Here is a 20,696-nt window from a genome sequence, read left to right on the forward strand (position 1 = left end):
GAACAGCCCCGCTACCCACCGGGCTATTTTTTTTTTTTTTTTTTGTTCCCCGGGCTAGAGTGCCGTGGCGTCAGCCTAGCTCACAGCAACCTCAAACTCCTGGACTCAAGCGATCCTCCTGCCTCAGCCTCCCAAGTAGCTGGGACTACAGGCATGCGCCACCATGCCCGGCTAATTTTTCCTATATATATTTTTAGTAGGTCAGATAATTTCTTTCTATTTTTAGTAGAGACGGGGTCTTGCTCTTGCTCAGGCCGCTCTCGAACTCCTGACCCCGAGCAATCCTCCCGCCTCGGCCTCCCAGAGTGCTAGGATTACAGGCGGGAGCCACCGTGCCTGGCCAACCGCTGGGCTATTGTTATTTATTTTTGCTAAATGCATTACTCCTGCCATAAAGCGTGGTGACCGAACTTGAAGCAGCCACAACATGATTGCCACAGACGTGTTTTGCTGAAGTTAGTGAGTTTACCCTCTAATCTTTCTTGAGTGGTTCCAGGGCACTTGAAGGTTAGCTCTGGTGCGGCGGGGTGGGTCCGGCACCTGCGGTGGCATTCCCGTCATTTAGATCAGGAGTGCCTGGGTTTCTGGAAATATTTCACTGAAGCGAGCATGCCTTTCTGCTGTATTTTCATTGATTTGTTATAGCCCATCTTGTTAGAGGTTTGGGGGGTTGTTTGTTTTGTTTCACACAGTCCCAGGGAAGGCATTCCAGGGCAAGACCTACCAGTCCAAGCGGAGCTCAGTGCCACTCCCTGGCGTCGAAATGCACGTGGCCCACGCTGCAGATAAGCGTCGTGCCAGGGCAGCCCCAGTGCGGAGGACACCCTGCAGCACAGCCTGACCTTGTCCTGCCGGCAAGCCCGGGGCGCAGAGACGGGAACAGAATTTCTCAGCTTTATATTTCAGTGTCTTAAGGAATTGTTTTCAACGCCATCAGAGATTGTTGGCTCTTTCGGTTTTGTTTTATTTTTCCCCTGTTTATACTTCCACCCTGAGTCAAGAGGCCTGAGCTGTGCCCAGACCTCTTCTTCCCAGAGGCGGTAACACAGCAAACCCGGGCCCCAGCGTCTTCATTCGTCAAATAGACACAGACTCCGCCACGCGGCGAGAGCTGACGTGTGCGGACGTCCGCAATGCCCGTCTCAAAGTGGCTTCCGTTGCTCCCAGCACAGCCAGCACCGAAAAGCACCCGGTACTGAAAAGGGCCCGTTCTACGGAGCAGTCGCCGGGCCCAGCATCGGGCTGGGTGTTTTGTGGAATGAGAAAAAGGTAACAGAATCCTTACACCGAGAGAGCGGAAAGCAGTTGTGCAGACACAACAGGAAAGAATGTGGCAAAAGTATTCTAATACGAGCAGGGTTGTCTAGGCTTCTTGAAGATGAAATGAGACCCAGTCCATATCTGGCACATCAATCCCCCAACTCTAGGACCCTCCAGACCTCTTCACCTTGGTGCTGTCTGGCTTGAGAGAGCGGTGGGCGTGTCGCACAAGGGGTGCTGCTCACATGCGTGGTCCCTCCCGGAGCCTTTGCCAAAGATGACTCGGGTAAACACGTTACCACTCTGCTATGACCCAGCCGGTACGGTCATGCCAGGCATCCAGCTCCACTCACCTGTGCAGCCCCCAGAAAATTCCCCGGCTTGTCTCCACTAGGCTCAGGCTGGAGGAGAGGGAGAGCGGCAACCGGCTCGGCCCCTCCTGGGGGGAGAAAGGGAAACGTGCAGAAAAGACAGGAGGCGGGCGCGGGGGATCCTCGTGGACACACGATAATACAAACGGGGCCAGGTACCCGGCCTGGGCTGAGAGAATGGCCGGGGACAGTCGACGTGCCTGTGCCTTCAAGGAGCTTGCGGTCTAAGGGCGGCAACACACATAAATAACGAGACTCATGTTCTCACAAAGTATAGTAAGTTCTAGAAAGAAAAACAGGAATAGGAATCCTAAAAGTTTACAAAGGGGACCTGATTTAAATTGGGAGGTCAAAATGGACAACTATAAAAGGAACATTTCCACAAAGACCTGCAGGAGCGGGAGTTGGCTGGGTGGCAAGGACAAGCACAGTAACGGAGGGAACAGCATCTAGAAGGACTTCAAGGTGAGAAAGAGTTTGGAATGTTTTAGAAGCTAAAACATTTAGAGCTGACATGGCTGAAAGTATTATGAGCAAGGGGGAGGGTGGCTTGATGCTATTATTTTGTATACAATAAATAGATATGTTCTACTCCGTTTAATAAACCCGCCGTGTGGGGAGTGCAATTTTGGGAACTAAATACCTTATTTAGTTGAATCCGGGCGTAGTGGCACCTGTCTGTAGTCCCAGAGACTCAGGAGGCTGACATGGGAGGATCACTTGAGCCTGGGAGTTCAGGAGTTCAAGACTAGCCGGGGCAATATAGCAAGACCCTGTCTCTTTAAACAACAAAAACAACAACAAAAACACCAAAACACATTGTTTAGTTGAGGCCAGCTTGGATTTGAATCCTGACCTGGCTGCTACGAACTTTGGCCTCCTGTCAGGTGGCGCTAATGACACTTGCCTCAGAGGACACGGCTCTGAGTTGAGTGAGAAAGGTCCTTGTTCCAAATATCCACCCCTCCCCTCGACTTAGGACCCCACATCCAGAATGAAAGGGCGTATTTAGTGCTACGTGTGTCTCTCCGTTGCTTTTCTTCTTAGCTTGCCCAGAACCTGGGGGAGGAGGGAGGGTATAATTTACTCAGATCCTTTTGGAAACCCCACCAAGAAAACACCCAGAGGGTGCGTGGCCTCTTTCCCTAGCTGCTCCTCACTTAGGGGAGAAACCTAACTGAGAAGCTGGGAAGAAAGCTTGTTTTAAAGAACAGGTACAAACGTTTTTAAAACTGTGGTATGTGCTTGTTTGGACAGTTGGAATGACACATGGAAGACGGCAAGGCCCCCAAGGGTGACATGCAAATTGGTGAAGCATTTCACATTTTTGGAATCCAGGAGACAATGGAATAACATCTTTAAATTGCTGAAAGAAAAAAGCCAAATAAACCCTGCCAACCTTCTGGAAGAGATATTCTTCAGAAACGAAGACTAAACAAATATGTCTTCAAATAAAAGCGGAGAGAATTCATCACCGGTGGATCCACACTCCAAGCAAGCCCGGAGCCAGTTCTCCCGGCTGGAGGTGAGGGACCTGGCAGATGCACCATACGGCAGCAAGCAATGAAGAGCACAGAAAAGCGAAAATATTAGGTAAATATACAAGCATATTGACTATTTAAAGCAATAATAAAGGAGTACGTGCTAAAACGCACAGTATCAATGGCGCCAGGGCAGGAGAGGGTGATGGAGCTGCGGAGCATTTACCAGATAGACCATCTGCCAGCCCAGAGCAAGTCCCGGCAGATTTCAAAGGGCTGAAATCACACAGGTGTTCTCTGACCACAGTGCAATTAAACAAGAAATTAATAACAGAAAGATCATTGGAAAATCCCCAAGTGTTTGGAAATTAAGCAACACTCTTCTGAGTAACCCGTGGGTCAGAGAAGAAATCACAATGGAAATTAGAAAATCTCTGAACCGAAAGACAATGATAATAAATGTATCGAAACTTGTGGGGAGCAGCTAAAGATGTGCTTAAGTGGAAATTTTTAGCTTTAAGTGCATGTATTAGAAAATAAAAAGACTGAAAAGCAACGATCTGAGCTCCTGTCTCATGAAACTAGAGGGGAAAAAAATCCCAGTAAATTAAACCTGAAGAAAGTGGAAAGAATGAACTGCAGACAGGAGTAGAAATCAGTGAACAAGAGAATGGATGTGCAACAGAGAAAACGAACAAAGCCAATTAGGTGTTTGAAAAGATTAATAAAATTGACAATTCCATCAATAATGACCAAGGGGTGGGGGGGGGGACAAAAAACTCACATTTTTTCATCCCAGTATCAAAAATAAAAAGGGCTCATCACTACAGATCCTAATGACATTTTAAATATAACTAAAGGGCTGGGTATGGTGGCTCACACCTGTAATCCTAGCATTCCAGGAGGCCGAGGCGGGAGAATCGCTTGAGCTCGGGAGTTCCAGACCAGCCTGAGCAAGAGCGAGACCCCCGTCTCTACAAAAAATAGGAAAATTAGCTGGATGAGGTGGTGAGCACCTGTAGTCGGGAGGCCGAGGGAGGAGGATCTCTTGAGCCCAGGAGTTTGAGGTTGCTGTGAGTGACAGAGCAAGACCTTATCTCAAAAAAAAAAAAAAAAAAAAGAGTAACTAGAGGGAATTACAAACAACTTTATGCCAATAAAAGTGATAAGCCGGATGAAATGAACACATTCTTTAAAAACAACACTTCAGCAAAACTAATACAAGATTAAATAGAAAATACAAAGAATCTATACAGAATTAAATCTGTAATTTAAAACCCTGTCTCAAAGAAAATTCAGACTCAGATGGATTCACTGGTAATTTTCTAAACATTTAAGAAATAATACCAATCTTATGCAAACTCACACAGAGCACAGAGAAAAAGAGAGAACCTCCCAACTCGTTCTATGAGGCCAGCAAAACCCTGATATTACAGCTGGGCAAGAACCTTACAATAACAGAAGTTTACAGGCTTACATCTCTCATGAATGTAGATGAAAAATCCAAAATAGAACATTAGTAAGTCAAATCCGGAGATATAGTAAAAGGATAAAAGCTCATGACCAAGTAAAGTTTATTCCAGAAATACAAGGTTGGTTTAGCATTTGAAAATCGATCAATATAATTTGCCTTAATAACAGAATAAAGAGGAAAAATCGTATGATCATGCCCATTGATGCAGAAAAACATTTGATCAAATTCAACACTTATTCATGATAAAAACCCTCTGCCAATTAAAAATATATTATAAAGGAACTCCCTTAATCTGTTTTTAAAAAGTGTATATGAAAAACCCTCCTGTTAACGAACTCCTGAAATACCCAGTGACGTGGGTAAATCCCACAGACATAATATTGAAGCCAGACACTGAAGAATACATACTATGTAATTGTTTTTATATGAAGCTCAAGGGTAAGCAAAATAGTGACGGGAGTTAGGGGAGCTCTGTGGGGCTGGGCACTGACAGAGAAGGGCCGTGGGAAGTGTCCTGTGTCTGGGTTGTGAGTACACAGGGGTGTATGAATACGAACATCACTTAGGCTGTACACATAAAAGATTTACGCCCTGTATGAATGTTAAACCTCACTTGAAAAAGCAGCTAAGACCCAAGTAGAGAAGTCACCTTTTATTTATTTGTTTATTTAATTTATTGTTTTGAGACAGAGTCTCCCTCTGTCACCGAGGCTGGAGTGCATTATGCGATCCTAACTCGCTTCTCAAACTCCTGGGCTCAAGCAATCCTCCTGCCTCGGCCTCCCAAAGCACTGGGATTGCAGGAATGAGCCACCGCACCTGGCCAGAAATCACCTTTTAAAGAAATTATTGTGGCTTATTAAAAAAGACCTCTATGAGCCTGCTGGAGTATTTCATTAGCAATATTGCTCATCCTCTTGCTGGGGAACAGTGCTGTCCCGGCCCCAGCATGCATGCAACCCAGGTTACACGGGCAAGGCTTGACACGCAGCGGGTCCGAGTCTGAGCTGGTTGCCTTGTGGTCCTCCTGGGCCACGAGAACGTGGAGGCTTGTGAGGAGCTGCTGCAAAACCATTTCTCACTTCCTTCCCCACCTACCAAGGAGGCTGTCATGAGACCCCGGAGATCCGGTTTCTCCCGGTTCAGAGGAGGTGGGAGGGTTGCTGCCTCCTTCCCCCTCTCCCCGATCTCTCGTGGGGCTACGAGACCTCTTAGCAGTGGCTGGAGCGGGCTCCTAAGCAGCGGAATGCCCCGTGGTTTGCGCGGTTGCCCTGCACAAGGCCCTGCGGAGCTGGCACCTGCAGCCACTCTTCCCTTCCCCGTCAGGGTGAGCAATGCACCAAGTCCACAAACAGCCCATCGCTTCTTTCCTGCTGGTCCTGTGGAGCCTTGGCTTCATCTCGCCCTGCGCTTGACACTTCTCACAGACAGGGAGTGGCCCATCCATAGTCCAGAAGAAAAGGAGAAACTAAGCCAGGGAGCCGGCGTTTACTGTGTGCTGTGTGCCGGACACTGCGCCATGCATACACCTGTAACTACATTTACCTGTCACAGGCTTGCCTTTGGTTATTTTGGACCACCATCACTTTCTTGTTTCCAAAATATTTTGTTGGCATCCTTATCCTTGCTGATGATTTTTGTGTTGCAACCGGCTGTCTGGCACGGACTGAACGTGCAGAACATCCAAGACCAGCCCGCAGGAATGAGCCCTTCTGGCTCGGCAGGATGCGGGAAGAGCACGGTGGTCATCGGCCCTTAGCGGCTGCCGTCTGCATGGATGGAGGAAAGTGCAGGGACCAGCTGAGCAGGCAGGAAGGTGTCTGGAGCATCGCTGAGCACAGTGCTGCTCAGTCCCCTTACTAGGTATCGGGTGCCCTGCTAGGGTCTAGCGTCAGTGTCCCCCACCAGTCTCAGAGAGGTTCAGCAACTTGCCCACATCACACAGCCTGTCAGCAAGAGAGCCAGGACTCAAATCCGGGCCATTCTGGCTCCACAATCTGAGTTCTTCTCACCACCGTGCTTTGGCTAGATATGTGCATCACTATTGTTAGGGTCCGTTGCCAAGGAAACGATGTCCCTTCCCTGCCTCAGGTTGGCCACAGTCACCTCCGACTCGGGAAGCAGTCCACAGACCCACCGAGTCAGGCACCAGCCAACGGGCCGGCCTGGCCTCTGTTTGCCTTTTAGTAAAACTGTGCTGTTGCTGCCTCCGAGGGCCCCTGAACCCCAGGGAAGGACAACAGCAAGTGCCCACGAGGTCCTGGTCACGGGAAGCCTTCCCCTATGCCCCATCTGTCACCAGCCACAGCTAAGCACTGTGTGGGCTCATGTGGCAGCCACCCTCCTGCCTTCCCCGGACAAGGGTGCTGCGTTTTCCTCCCTTCAGTGCCCCTGTATTCTAATGGTACCTCCCCAAACGGCTGACAAGCAAAACTGTGGATGGTGAGTGACATGACCAGTGACGGGGGGAGCGCTGTGAATGCCCGGAGGCTGCAGATAGAATAAAATGATGACAACAGCTCTGGTGCTGCAGCACGACTGCATTCGCGGTGTTTCTCCCGGCCAGGCCTGCGGCCAGCCCCGCGGGGCCGCTGCTCCAGCGCTGGGCTGCGTCCCGCTGCTTCCCCATCAGCAGCTCTGCTTGGGGACAGGGGTTTGCTCGCTCATCAGATGGCGGCGGGACTGTGTCAGCTGCGGCTGCGTGGAGTCAGCATTTCCACTCCGGACGCCTCCGGGGAGAGGCCCCCAGCACGGCTCGCCTTGGTCGGAGAGCAGATAAATCGAAAGGGGAAGCGGCTGAGTCATCCCTCTGTTAGGAAAAAGAAATTGCAGGAATTGGCCCAGCGGCCAACTTTCTGTAACACAAAAGTTTTACAATGTTCATTTTCAGGTGATTTGTTTTTTTTAATTAACCATTTTTTTATTGTGATAAAATATACATGACACAGAATGTAACATTTTAATCATTTTCAAGTGTACAATTCAGTGATACTGAGTACACTCACGTTGCCGCACAGCCATCACCGCCATCCACTTCCAGAACCTTTTGCCTCTTCCCAAACTGAAACTCTGTGCCCATAAAACACTAACTCTCCACTGCGCCTCCCCACGCCCCTGGCAGCTGCCTCTGCTTTCTGCCTCTATGAACCTCTTGTCAGTGAAATTGTACAATGTTTGCCTTTTTGTGACTGGCTTATGTCACTTAGCGTAATATCCTCAAGGTTCATCCACATTGTAGCATGTGGCAGAATTTCCTTCCTTTTTAAGGCTGAATCACTATTCCATCGTTTGTAAGCACCACGTTTTGTTGATCCAGTCATCCGTCAGTGGACCCTTGGGTCGTTTCCACTTTGGGCTATTGCGTCAGGTGATTTCTATTATGATGCTCTCTTTATCTTTTTCAAAAGTATATATAACTTATGCCTCACTTTACAAAAGGATATCAGATGACTTCCCTTTAAAAATAAACCTTAGAAGAGTATAACATAGATTAAGAAAATGGAGATCAGAAACAAAGTGGGAGGTAAAATTAAATTTAAATGTCAGAGTATTATTCAATTGGATATTAAATTTAGATTTGAGCTTCCCAGTAGCCAAAGTAAAAAGGGATACTTTGATTCTTAGGATTCTGAAAGCATATGGTACTTTATTAAAGTTAGTCAAGGCCAGGCACTGTGGCTCACACCTGTAATCCTAGCAGTTTGAAAGCTTTGAGGTAGGAGGATGGCTTGAGGTCAGGAGTTCAATACCAGCCTGAGCAACATAGCAAGACCCCTGTCTCTACCAAAAAAAAAAAAAAATAGAAAAATTAGCCAGGTGTGGTGGTGTATGCCTATAGTCCCAGCTACTCGAGAGGCTGAGGCAGGAGGATTGTTTGAGCCCAGGAGTTCAAGGTTGCTGTGAGCTATGATGATACCACTGCATTCTAGCCGGGTAATAGCGCAAGACCCTCTCTCCAAAAATGTATACATATAGATTCAAAATTAATCAAGTTAAATTATGACCAACTTCACTGGATCCTGCTTCTACAATTTATTTCTCTTATGACACTGAAATGAGGTTTGTCTTAAATAGTTTGGTAAACAGAGAGAAAACTAAGAAAATAAAAGTGATGAAAACAAAACTGAGTTCAGTAACTTTGCAGTAGATAAAGAAACTGGCTTCTGTTGGGCGTGCAGACCCCACGCCCTAAGGGCAGCCACCTTGTCTCACTCAACACTGTATCTCTGGGCCTGGCCCCTGACCTGGGTTACAGGTGACATGCAAAAAAAAAAAAAAGGAGAGTGAAGTGATACTTACTGAGAACAAAAAAAACGAGTCCCCAGGGAAGGAAGAGAAGAACAAATATTTTCTGAGCTCCCCTTCCCGGCCAGGCACTGTGCTTGTGTTTTGTAGTCAGCGTCCTGCTTCATTCTTGCAAAAGCCCTGCAAGGTAGTAATTATTAGCCCAATTTTTCAGATGGGAAAACTGATACCGATCAGGAAAACTCTTTGGGAGACTCTTGAAAGAGTTGGAGAAAAGTGCTAGACACTGGGTTTGGCCCTACCAAGGGGTAGTGGGGAAAGGGCTCTTTCCCGGTGATTTCATGCCAGACTCGCCCCCTAGAATCCCAGGAGCAGCCTCACTGGCTGAGGTGTTTCGTGTGCTCGTGCCAAGGTGGGGCCCGTCCTAGGCCTCTGTCCGTGCCTGCTGGCTGGGTGATCACTGGGCTGTTGTTTTTATTTCAGGCATATTTGTATACAGGGATTTGCACACAATAAATTTTCAATAGATATTCACCGAGTTGAACTGAGTGTTGTCTGCAAAGAGGAAGGAGGGGTTCCACGATGCCAAAGTTTAGCCAGAGCTCAGATGGAAGGCAACCTCTGCCTTGTGTCTTGGGGGGGAGAGGGGAGGGCAGTCCCAGGGCGAGAAAAATCTGGCTGTGTGCTACTCGGCGTGAGCCCCTTCATGTCTGCGGCTTATGTTTCTCCTCTGCAAAACGGTAGCAATGCACTTGACCTTGCAGTGCTGTTTGGGTGGTGAAGGCCACCTTGCTGGTGTTTCTTTAAAGTCATCCTTGTCCAGTTGGAAATGTCTTTTCCTTTTTAATCTCCGTGAGAAACAGACTCTGCTGCACGCTAGACAGCTCCCATCTCTGAGCTCTCACACCCGCACCCCCACCCCCACGGTGCCCCCCAACACCCAAGGTACCCACTCCCCAGGGTGTTACCCACCAAGCCGGGCCTGACCTCCAGCTGCAGCGATCAGCCGAAGCTCTCCGTGCCCTGATGAGCTGGCGTTGGTCTCACTGTCGTACAATAAACAGAAAAGTTGGCAGGAAAGCCACAGACCGACCTAATGAGCTTTCTCATGTTACCCTAGGTTAGTAATCGCTGCCAAACTTTTGTGGCACGGAAAGGGGAAAAAAGCCCCCTCTTTCCCCCGTGGAACCAAAGAAGTCCGGAATGTGGAAAATGCCCAGTCCTCCTAAATCCCAGCTGGACTGATTATGCCAGAGTAGAGTCCTCCTTGTTCACCAAGAGCACTAACACTCTCAACAGCGAGGCCCCAGCAGCACAGGCCAGAGCGGCTTCTCCTCGACCTCAGTGCCATTAGCATGCGGTCCCGATGCCGGAGGCTTCTCCGCTGTGATCCGGGCTCAGGGTCGACGTGCTCAGGTTTCCAGGGCGATGCTTCGGGAAGGGTTTTATTACTTCCGAACAGTAAAGGCCCAAGAGAAGCGATTGCAACCAGGGACCTCTCTAATCCAGGGAGACAACGTGGAAATAGTTTCCTTTTGCAAAACCAAACTCTTCACACTGGGGCAGGTGGGCTTCGCTCCCTGGAGCAAGAATTAAGCACCTGTTGCGTGCACAGCAGTGTATTAGGCAGAGAAGAGAGGACATTCAAGAGAGTGCTTTCTCGGGAATCCGAAGAGCTCTTCTGAGATCTGCCTGACCTTGGCGTGGAGAAATACGGAATAGGCTTCCCCCTCCCTAGGAGTGAGCCGGGGTCACTGGCTACTCAACAGACTGACTTGAGTAACTCACCCTTAAAGGACCAAGTTGGCCGGGGCATGGGATTGGGTGCTGAGAGGGAGGTCTCATGTGACAGTGAAATGTCAGGTTCAAAGCTTTTGGCTGACATTACCATCGCAGTTGACTCTGGTAACTGGTTAGATTTCCCATTTAGGATGTTGGAACTTGGTCGCTACCCCACAGAGGACTTTAGCAGTGGCATTAGATGGCCGTTTCTGCTCTGTGACATTCCAATAGCTTCTGGGTCTGCTCTCCAGGAGAATTCTTCTTCCTCGCCTCAGTTCCTGGACCTCATGCCCCTGCCACTCCCCCTTCTCAGGCACCCTGTCTTCCCCACCCCCGCAACCCCCAACCCCTCTCCACCACCTCCCACTCCTGCCTGTCCCTCTTCTCCAGTGCTCCCAGAGCCAGGGCCGGGGGCGGACTGTGTCCGCGCAGGGTGTGCGGGGCGATGGAGGGGGGCTCCACGCTTCCCTGCCGCCTGGGCGGCTGCACCACACGCTGAGGTTCTCCCAGGCGTGCAGGCAAATGCCGGAGAGCCGCCCGTAAGCAGAGACCGTGCACTCTGTCCTTGAATGTTCTGCAGAGGGAGAGAGAAAGTCAGAGGGAGGAAGGTGGAAGTCAGCTGGTTCAGGGCATGAGGTAGCTGTCTCACCACCCAGACAGCATCCCTGGGCCTGCCTCCCCCTCCATCCCCGCAGCAGCACCGCGGCACCCACCGGACCCTGCGCAGCAGGGCGGGAGGGCCCCTAGGAATCCGCGCCTGGCAGAGGAGGTGGCAGAGGCTAAGGACGGTGGTGCCGGGGAGGCGTAATTTGAAGAATCAAGTCTGACTTTTGGGGACCATTTCCCTGACCCCAGCACTTTGTCCGACAGTGCCAGGGCCCGTGACAGGCCTTTGAGCAACGCCTGGTTCCCTGAAGGCTGGGAGCCCCCCCCCCGGGTGGGGCCACAGGGGTTCCCGGAGTTGTGACCAAGCCTGGGGATCCGGAACCGGCGGGCCACAGGCACCTCAGTCCCCTGAGCCAATGTGCGGCTTTATGAATCAGGGGTGTCGGGGAAGGAACTGGACGCTGACTTTCCAGAAGCATCTCGGGAAACCAAAAGAGGGGATGGCTGAAGCCGCAAGGGAAAGCTGTGACTCTTCCCAGCCTCAAGGCGAGGAGCTGTCTTCCCCTCCCCACCTCGGCAGAGCCCCAGCTCCAAGGAACAGCCCCTGACTGACCCAACAGAGCAAACAGACAGCGGCAAGGGCCACCAGGCTCCTGGTGAGCCACTCCTGTCACCAGATGTGTGCACACCATTGGGCGGGCAACTGGGTGGGCTCTGGTACGAGGTGACCTGGCATCCCTCCAGGGCAGTGGGAGGGGGCTCCCGCTCCGCATAACCACCTCCTCTGGCTGAATTACCTGCGCACAATTAATTACGCAATTATCTAGGTTGGGTTGAGAAGAGCAATGATCAAATTGTCAAGATGGGCGGCGGGATAAGAGCGTTTCCACTCTGCAGAGAGGAAAACATTCCTTTCTCGTTTCTAAATCCCGTGTGGCTGGCCGCGGTTACAGCAGCATCTAGCACTTTGGAGTTGGCCCGGCTCAGCTGTGCAGTTATCATTTGCAAAACCTAAGCTGCAGTTACGGACGCAGCTGTCACACGAGCACTTTTCATCATTGTTGCCACTTCTCCCCAAAAGGCTGGTGGTGGTGACACAACTGGGTGGCTGCTGCTCTGGGAACATGCTGGTCCTTGTTTCTGGCCTGACGTCAGGGCCGGGCGGGGTGGGTGCAGGAGGCTGATGGGGCTCCTGGGCTTTGCCCCGTCCGACCTGCTGGGCACAGCCGTTGGGACAAAGAGGACGGCCAGTCGAGGGCTCCAAGAGCCTGGGAAGGGGAACCAATATTTCGGGCCTGGTGTGGGGAGATTTGAGCTTGGGTCCTGCATGGTGGGGTCTTGGGCCTTTAAGTGGACTCTTTTCTGAAAAGGCTGAAAGTGATGTTATGGGCAAGAAGAGGAGGACGAGGGGGGTGGATTTAGGTTAGATCTCAGAAAGAACTTCCAACAAGAAGGCTGTGAGACTGGAATATGTAAGTTCTGAGCAATCAGGAAACCTCTCTAGAAACTCTTTGCTTCCAGCTGCCCACGGTGGCTGTCGCGGTGACATTATGGGCTGCTGAATGGCTGGATGGTCCAGTGGGCGTCTCTGAGCATGACGTCCATTCCCACCTGTTTGCTGTGTTTTTATATTTTCCACCCAATAAACATTTCTTGAGAGCTATTCTGTGCCAGACATTTTGCTGGGGGGACTCCCAGGGATGGCAACGACGAGTCCCTGCCCTCAGTTGGCCCCATCTGGCAGGGGACAGACTCGTGAGTGAACACCTACGATACGGTTCTGCAAGCATCGCGCAGAATGACTCCGAAACATGACGGAGAAGAGAAGAACTAATCGCACCTGGAAACTTAAAGGCGAGTTGCTCAGAGCAGCTGGCATTTCTTTTCTTGTTGTTCATTTCAATCTAAAAATTTTTTAACTTAATATTTTTTGACTCTTTTCTTGTTTATTTTAATTAATTCAGATGTGAAAGCAATGGCATTTCCTTTTTAGAGTTTTTTTAAATTGTGGTAAAATATACATAGTATAATATTTATCATTTTAATCATTTCCAAGTACACAATTTGGTGGCATTAAACACATTCAAGATGTTGTGTAACCATCACCACTGTCTATACCCCCAATTTTTTTATCGTCCCTAATAAAACTCTGTCCCCATTAGACACTAACTCCTCATAATTCCCCGTGGCAACCTCCATTCGTTCTGTCGCTATGAATTTGTCTATTCTAAGTGCCTCTTACAAGTGGAATCATACAGTATTTGTCCTTCTGTGTCTGGTTTATTTCGTTAAGCATAATGTTTCTAGGGTCCATCCAAGTTGTAGCATATATTAAAATTTCCTCCCCTTTTAAGGCTGAATAATATTCCCTTGTATGGATACACCACGTTTTGCTTATCCACTCATCTGTCCGTGGACACTGGAGCTGTGTCCACCTTTGGCTGTTGTGAATGACGCTGCTGTGCACACGTGTGTGCAAATATCCGTTCGAGTCCCTGCTTTCAGTCTGGGGTCTGTGCCCAGAGCAGCTGGCATTTTACGCTGGGCCAGGAGGAGTCCCCAGGCGGAGACCGGGCAAAGGGTATTCCGGGCAGTGGGATCCGTGGGCACAAAGGCTCAGAGGCTTCCTCATCCGCGGCTGATGACAGAAGCAGAGCAGGTGCGCGTGTCCCCACCCTGCATAAAGCCTAGGGGTGGGGGAGTAAGGTTGGGGCCCAAATATGAACAGTCTTGTAGCCTTAAAGGAAAAGCGGTTTATCCGCTCACCACACTTCTGATACCAAATGTGTGTGCTATCCGCACCGAGCAATTCTTCAGGTCTCTGCAGACAACTCAGTGTCCCACAGTTCAGTTCAGTCTGGTACCAACCGCGCAGGGTTAGCGGGGACCCCGCAGGGGGAGGACTCAGGCCTGCCAGACTGTCCCCACTGCAGACGCTGTTGCAGGTGCTGGGTGCCAGGTTGCCCACACTGGCCTGACGCGGCTCCACATCAGGCTCCCGAGACCCCTGCTCAGGTCTGATCATTTGCTAAAATGGCTCGCGGAGCTCAGGGAAACACGTTTAGCAGTTTATTGTGACACGGATGAACAGCCAGCCAATGAGGCGCACGCAGGTGTGCTCACTAGCCCGGAATCTCTCCAGACCCTGTAGTTTAGGGAGTTTTCTGGAGGCTTCATCATGTAGGCATGATTGACTATTAACTCATCTCCAATCCCCTCCCCTCCATGGAGCACAGGGGGGAGGGGGAGGGGGGGGTGGAGCTGAAAGCTTCCTGGTGACCAGCCCCCATCCAGGAGCCACGAGAGTTACCTCGCTAGAACAAAAGACACACCTGTCACCCAGGAGATTCCAAAGCATTCAGGAGCTCTGTGTCAGGGACTGGGGAAGAAACCAAATATAGTACATATTTCTTACCATGTCACATAGCCACACCCTGAGGTTGGTGCAGGAGTCCCTGAAGGATCCATGGCCAGGACGAACTCCATCGCATCTGGGTTTTGGACAGATGATCTGGCAGCCTGGGGGAGGAACAGACAGACAGGGAAGGATAGAGGAGAACAGATTCACCTGTGGGAGGAGGTGAAATGAGTGAATGAACGAACAGGAGGAGATGGAAGGAATGGGCCCAGATGGTGTCAGTTAGTGTCAGGGACCAGGGACTGATGGGACCTGTTAGTATCAGGTCTTGCAAACAAGGCCCAGGGGGGTGGGATTGGGGCTCCTTCCTCTAAAGGAGCAAATTACCAGGAAGAGGCAGGCCCCGGAGGAGAGGGCTGGTGGAGGGACAGGATTTAGGATGCCCACTGACCGCATCTAACTAGGAAAATGTGTTTATCTCACGCGGCACCAGACACACCATCTGGAAGACAGCGCAGTGAATCCTAGCTTCCGCCCCTAAATGCCTGCAGAAAACCGACAGAAAACAAGCCAGGAGGTTTTGGTGACTCAAAGTAATCGCTTCCTTCTGACTCCTGCCATTGACCTTCTTCCCGTGCATAATTTAATGCATAATTATCCCACCATTGCTTAGTTAACTGACACCAATTCGTGCAGGACCTGCCACAGACAGTAATAAACCAGCTGTGTTAAAAATGGATCACTTATCAGCATGTGCCGAAGCCTTCTAATGCCCCATAATGTCTAATCATTAAATCGTGACACCTTGAACTTGCAGTGGACCCCAGGAGCCACAGTTGAATTCTCCAACCACGTGCAGCCACGCTACCTTCTGTGCTGCTCGCCTCCACTGAAGACACTTGATGTCATCGAAGCAGTCACATTGAGAGGATCGTTCCTTTGTGCCCTGCACCTCCTTTCTGGCAGCCAGTCCCAGGCCAACAGTGGCCTGGGGAGGGCCGCTGTCTCAAAGACGGGGACCAGGAGACCTCGAAGGCCTGTGCATCCACACTCAGGTTTGCCTTACTTTGGAAGAACACAGAAAAAGAACAGTATTGGTTCACTATCTACACTAAGAAATGTATTGATGAAGAGATATATTAATAAGAATTTTAAAAATATGTACATACACATATATGTACATACATACACAATGTTAATTTCCTAGGGCTGCTCTTACCACAAACTCGGTGGCTTAAAACAGCAGAAGTTATCCTGTCCGTGCTGGAGGCCAGGAGTCTAAGTCAAGGTGTCAGCAGGTGGGTTCCTTCCGGAGGCTCCGAGGGAGGGTCCTTCCCATAACTCTCTCCTAGCTCCCAGGGGCTGCGGGCTGTCCTTGGTCCCTTGGCTTCAGATGCAATCTCTGCCTCCATCGTCACGTGGCCTCCCTGCTGGGTCCGTGTGTCAAATCTCTCTCTCTTTTCTCTTAGGAGGACACCAGTCATCGGATTTGGGGTCCACCCTGAATGTAGGGTGACCTCCTCCTGAGATCCTTAACTCAATTACATCTGCAAAGACTCCATTTTCAAATAAGGTCACATTCACAGGTACTGGGGTTAGGACTTGGACGCACCTTTTTGAGGGGACACTCTTCAGTCCCCTGCACATAGATAAATACTACCTTCTCACTGTAAACTTGATTTCATTCACCAAGCAGAGCGGGAAGCTTGAGGGGTACAGGAGGTAGCACAGTGGGGTGCAGTTGTCCTTCCACCCCAGGAGCCGGGCCGGCCACCCCTCCTCAGTCTCCTGCCCTTTGACTTCAGCCAGACTTGGGAGCTGGTGTATAGGGGTGGGGTGGGGGTGCTGCTCACACCACTCCCCTCCCCGCTCCTGCTCAGTGTCTACCTCCTGGCTCTGACCATCTGGCCTATGAGTGGCCCAAGCCCTGCCTGGAACCTAGTGTCCACATCCGTAATCCCTGGCCAGGCCGTCCTGGGACAGTCTGAGGTCTACACTTGAAACTGTGTTGTAAAAGAGAGGTCTGCGCTCCGGGCGGCGGGAAGTCAGGGAGGGAAGCCTTAACTTAGGGAGACGCGTGTGGCCTAAGGCCTGAGATAGGAACTAGAAAAATTCCACTTTTTGTAAGCCGTGAACACAGGGTGGAGGCTCATTTTGTAAACCAGTCCCAAGGTGAATCCTTTGGTAAATGAAAAAGTCCTTTTGTGAAGGAAATAATTGCCTTGGATTTGGCCCCCAGCCCCGGGGGCAGAGCTGTGTCTTATCTCCAGATCTCCCCGGGATACTACTACATGCAGGCTGAGCTGAATTGGAAGTATAAGCCACTTGTCAGAAAATTTAAGGAATCCTTGGTAATATGGTTAGGTGTGACAGGCATGATGGTTGTGTTTTTAAAAATCCTTACCATTGGAAACTCTTTTTTCAGGTTTCTGTTTGTTTGTTTGTTTGTTTGAGACAGAGTCTCACTCTGTCGCCCTGGCTAGAGTGCAGTGGCATCATCACAGCTCACTGCAACCTCCAACTCCTGGGCTCAAGTGATCCTCCTGCCTCAGCCTCCAGACTGCTAGGATTACAGGCGTGAGCCACCACACCCAGCCAGAAATGTATTTTTTGAAGTATTTAAGTTATTTAAATATGAAGTGACATGGTGTCTTGGATTTTCTTTAAAATACTTCTGCACTCTGTCCCCAAAGAGGTGGGGCGTAACTCCTGCCCCCTTAAGTGTGGGAAGCTCCTCCTGGTGAGTGCAGAAAGGGAGGGAGGGGAAGAGCAACTTCATGGCGGAGACGCCCGACACACACACCTCAGCCAGGTGACCCAGGGCGGCACCGGCAGTGGTGAGCAATGTTGGTAGTGCATACCCCGACAGGATGTGATGAGAAGGCACTTACCTCCCCCAAACCCACAACCCCCATCTAACCATGAGAAAAACATCAGGAAAATCCCAGTTGAGGACCATTCTGCAAAATTTCTGACCAGAACTCTTCAAAACTGTCAAAGTCATCAAAAACAAGGAAAATCTGAGAAAGTGTCACAGCCAAGGGGAACCCAAGGAGACGTGATGACTAAGTGTCATGTGGGATCCTGGAACAGCAAAAGGACGTTAGGTTGGAACTAAGGAAACCAGAATAAAGTATGTGCTCAGTTGACAATACTGCACCAGTATGAGGTCATTCATGTAATAAATGTGCCACGTAACACAAGAGGTTAGTAATAGAGAAACTGGGCGCCAGGCATGTGGGAACTCTCTGCACTATCTTTGCAATTTTTCTGTAAACCTAAAACTCTTCTAAAAAATAAAATCTATTTTTAAAAAATACTCCTGAAGCCAGGTGCTGTGGCACGAGCCTGTGATCCCAGCTACTCAGGAGGCTGAGGGGACAGGATGGCTTGAGTCCAGGAGTTCAAGGCCAGCCTGGGCAACATAGTGAGACTCTGTCTCAAAAAATATATTCCTGCAAAAAGCAAGTGGGGGAGGGGAAGGATGAAAGAAGATTGGTGGAAGGCTGATCCTTGCTGAAGCTGGCGATCGATACCAGAGGTTTTATACACTCTTCTCTATACTTTGATGCATTTTAAAACTTTTACAATAAGATAGTATTTTACAAAGTTAATAGTCAGAGATCCATGATCTTGAAGGAGGAAAGATATTCACGCAGAGAGTTGCTGATATATGCTAGACTATAAAGGTTCATTTGCTTGGCAGGCATCAAGTCAATAGACACAAGCCAAGTTGGTTACAGCAAAGGGGGTTATATTACTTGGATAGTTCCCAAAGCCGTGTGTCCCCAAACAAGGGGGTTTGGCTGGTTTTATAGTCAGAGGGCCATGTGGCGGGATCTGATGGGATCTTGCGTGCGATGAGGTGCTCAGACTGGATCCTGGCAGGGGGCGATGCCAGGGCTCCGTCCAGTTGGATCCTGATGCTGCCATGCGGTGTCTGCTTCTTAATGCAGTGCCCGCTCCTCGGTCCAAGCACTTAGGTTCTGCCCACGGTTGCATGCTTGGTTCATCTGGGTATGCTCAGCTTACATGACCTTCATCCTGGGGCGCCGTGGCAACCAAAAAGCAACTTACAACTTTGTTGCATAAAAGTGAAGCCCCACTGGTCAGGCGACAGGAATGCAGGTCATTTCAGGGGATGAGACAGGCATCCCCTCAGGAGAAGGGGGTCCAGAGGTGGGCATGGCAGAGGGGCTGAAGAGGAGGTGTGTGCACCGTGAGTGTGTGTGTATGTTGGGGGATGGTGACAGAAGCGTTCCTGGCACATAGGAGGTCTTTCTTCAACAGAATGATGTGGTTATTAGTAGTGGTGACTGTCACCATGCTTCCCACAGCCTGTATTACAGGAGTTCTGCAATGACTCTATTTCTCCCTTGAGACTTCGGAAGTCATTCAAGAGGGAGTTCCCATCTCATTCCATGTCCAGGATGAAGATGAACAGCCTCCTGAAGCCCCTCTCTTCGGCATGAATGATGCTGGGAAACGGGAATGGCACTGAGGAAATGTTGCTGGCACCCAGACAGCATCTCGGGGAACAGAGAATAGCCAGGAAAGGGGACAATTATGCAAACTGTCCTGAACATGGATCTGAATTGGCCTGAATGACAGCCCAGCTGCGGTGCAGGAGGTGGCCCCAGGCAAGAACGGCCCACAGGGCAATCGTGCCCTCTCAAAGCGGGTGTCCCTGACTGAACCAGGGGAGGGCACCGCTGCTGGAGCCACGTCACGCTGAAGCACTTAGCATTATTCTTTCATAAATTCTGGAGATTCGCTGCTTCTACTGCTTGTGCACACTAGACTCTAATGAAATGTGGCATCTAATTGAATAAAAACTGACTTCTTCAATGTGTTTGTACTGATGGCACTATTTATCGGGGACCTCCTGTGTAGGGTTCTTGCAGTTTTATGTAACCATCGCATTTCATCCTTACAGTCACTCCTGTGAAGGACGTGTCATTATTTTCATTTTGTTGTAGAGAAAACCGAGGCCACACAGCCAGTAAGTGGCTGGATTTAAACTCAAGCCTGCAAAACCCAGAGTTCTTAATGTTACATTTAGTATCTCATCATATTGTCATTTCTTCAAAATGCAACTCAATCTCATAAAACGTTAGTGGCAGAATCTTGGTGGTAGGTATCCTGGCATTTGTTGTACAATTCTTTCAACTTTGCTTTATATTTGAAATTTTTCAAAACAAAATACAAGGACAGAAACAACATAACTTGAAGCTCCTCTGTACGGTAGAGTAGGTTTCCTTCACTCAAAGCAGACAGCTTTCTGGTCGAATACGACTGTAGGAGACCTCCTGGAACCTTCCCTCCACATTTCTTCTACCAGATCAGCAAAAAGGATTCAGCCTGGTGTCTCTGAGTGTTTGCCTTCTCATGCTGCTTATAAACTGCTTTGCCTTTAGCGATTCCCCTCAATTATTTTGTTCTAAGGCTGCAATTAAGGAGGGACCACTGTTACGGGGGACCCAGAGGCACCACCAGCTCCCATTAGCTGGTCCCCTAATGCAGCTGATGCGAGACTCTGACGGTAATTACTTTGCAAGTGTAATGAGACACTTACGGGTCCATCAGGTGCCCAACCGTAGCGTGATATGAAATGGGAAAAATTAGGCTCATGTGTAATTTACACAGCTGTTTACTAAGTCTCTCCTGGACGATTAGGAAAAGGAAATGCAGGCCGGGCGCGGTGGCTCACGCCTGTAATCCTAGCCCTCTGGGAGGCCGAGGCAGGTGGATCGCTCCAGGTCAGGAGTTTGAGACCAGCCCGAGCGAGACCCCGTCTCTACTAAAAATAGAAATAAAAATTATCTGGACAACTAAAAATATATATACAAAAAATTAGCGGGCATGGTGGCTCATGCCTGTAGTCCCAGCTACTCGGGAGGCTGAGGCAGGAGGATCCCTTAAGCCCAGGAGTGTGAGGTTGCTGTGAGCTAGGCTGATGCCACGGCACTCACTCTAGCCCGGGCAACAGAGCGAGACTCTGTCTCAAAAAAAAAAAAAGAAAGAAAAGAAAAGAAAAGGAAATGCAGATTACAAAGATGCCAGGCTTCCAGAGCGCATTCCTGTGGCTCGATTGACAGTGGCGACCATTAGCATCGCTC

This window comes from Lemur catta, chromosome 6 (assembly GCF_020740605.2).
Source record: "Lemur catta isolate mLemCat1 chromosome 6, mLemCat1.pri, whole genome shotgun sequence".
Lineage (NCBI taxonomy): Eukaryota > Metazoa > Chordata > Mammalia > Primates > Lemuridae > Lemur > Lemur catta.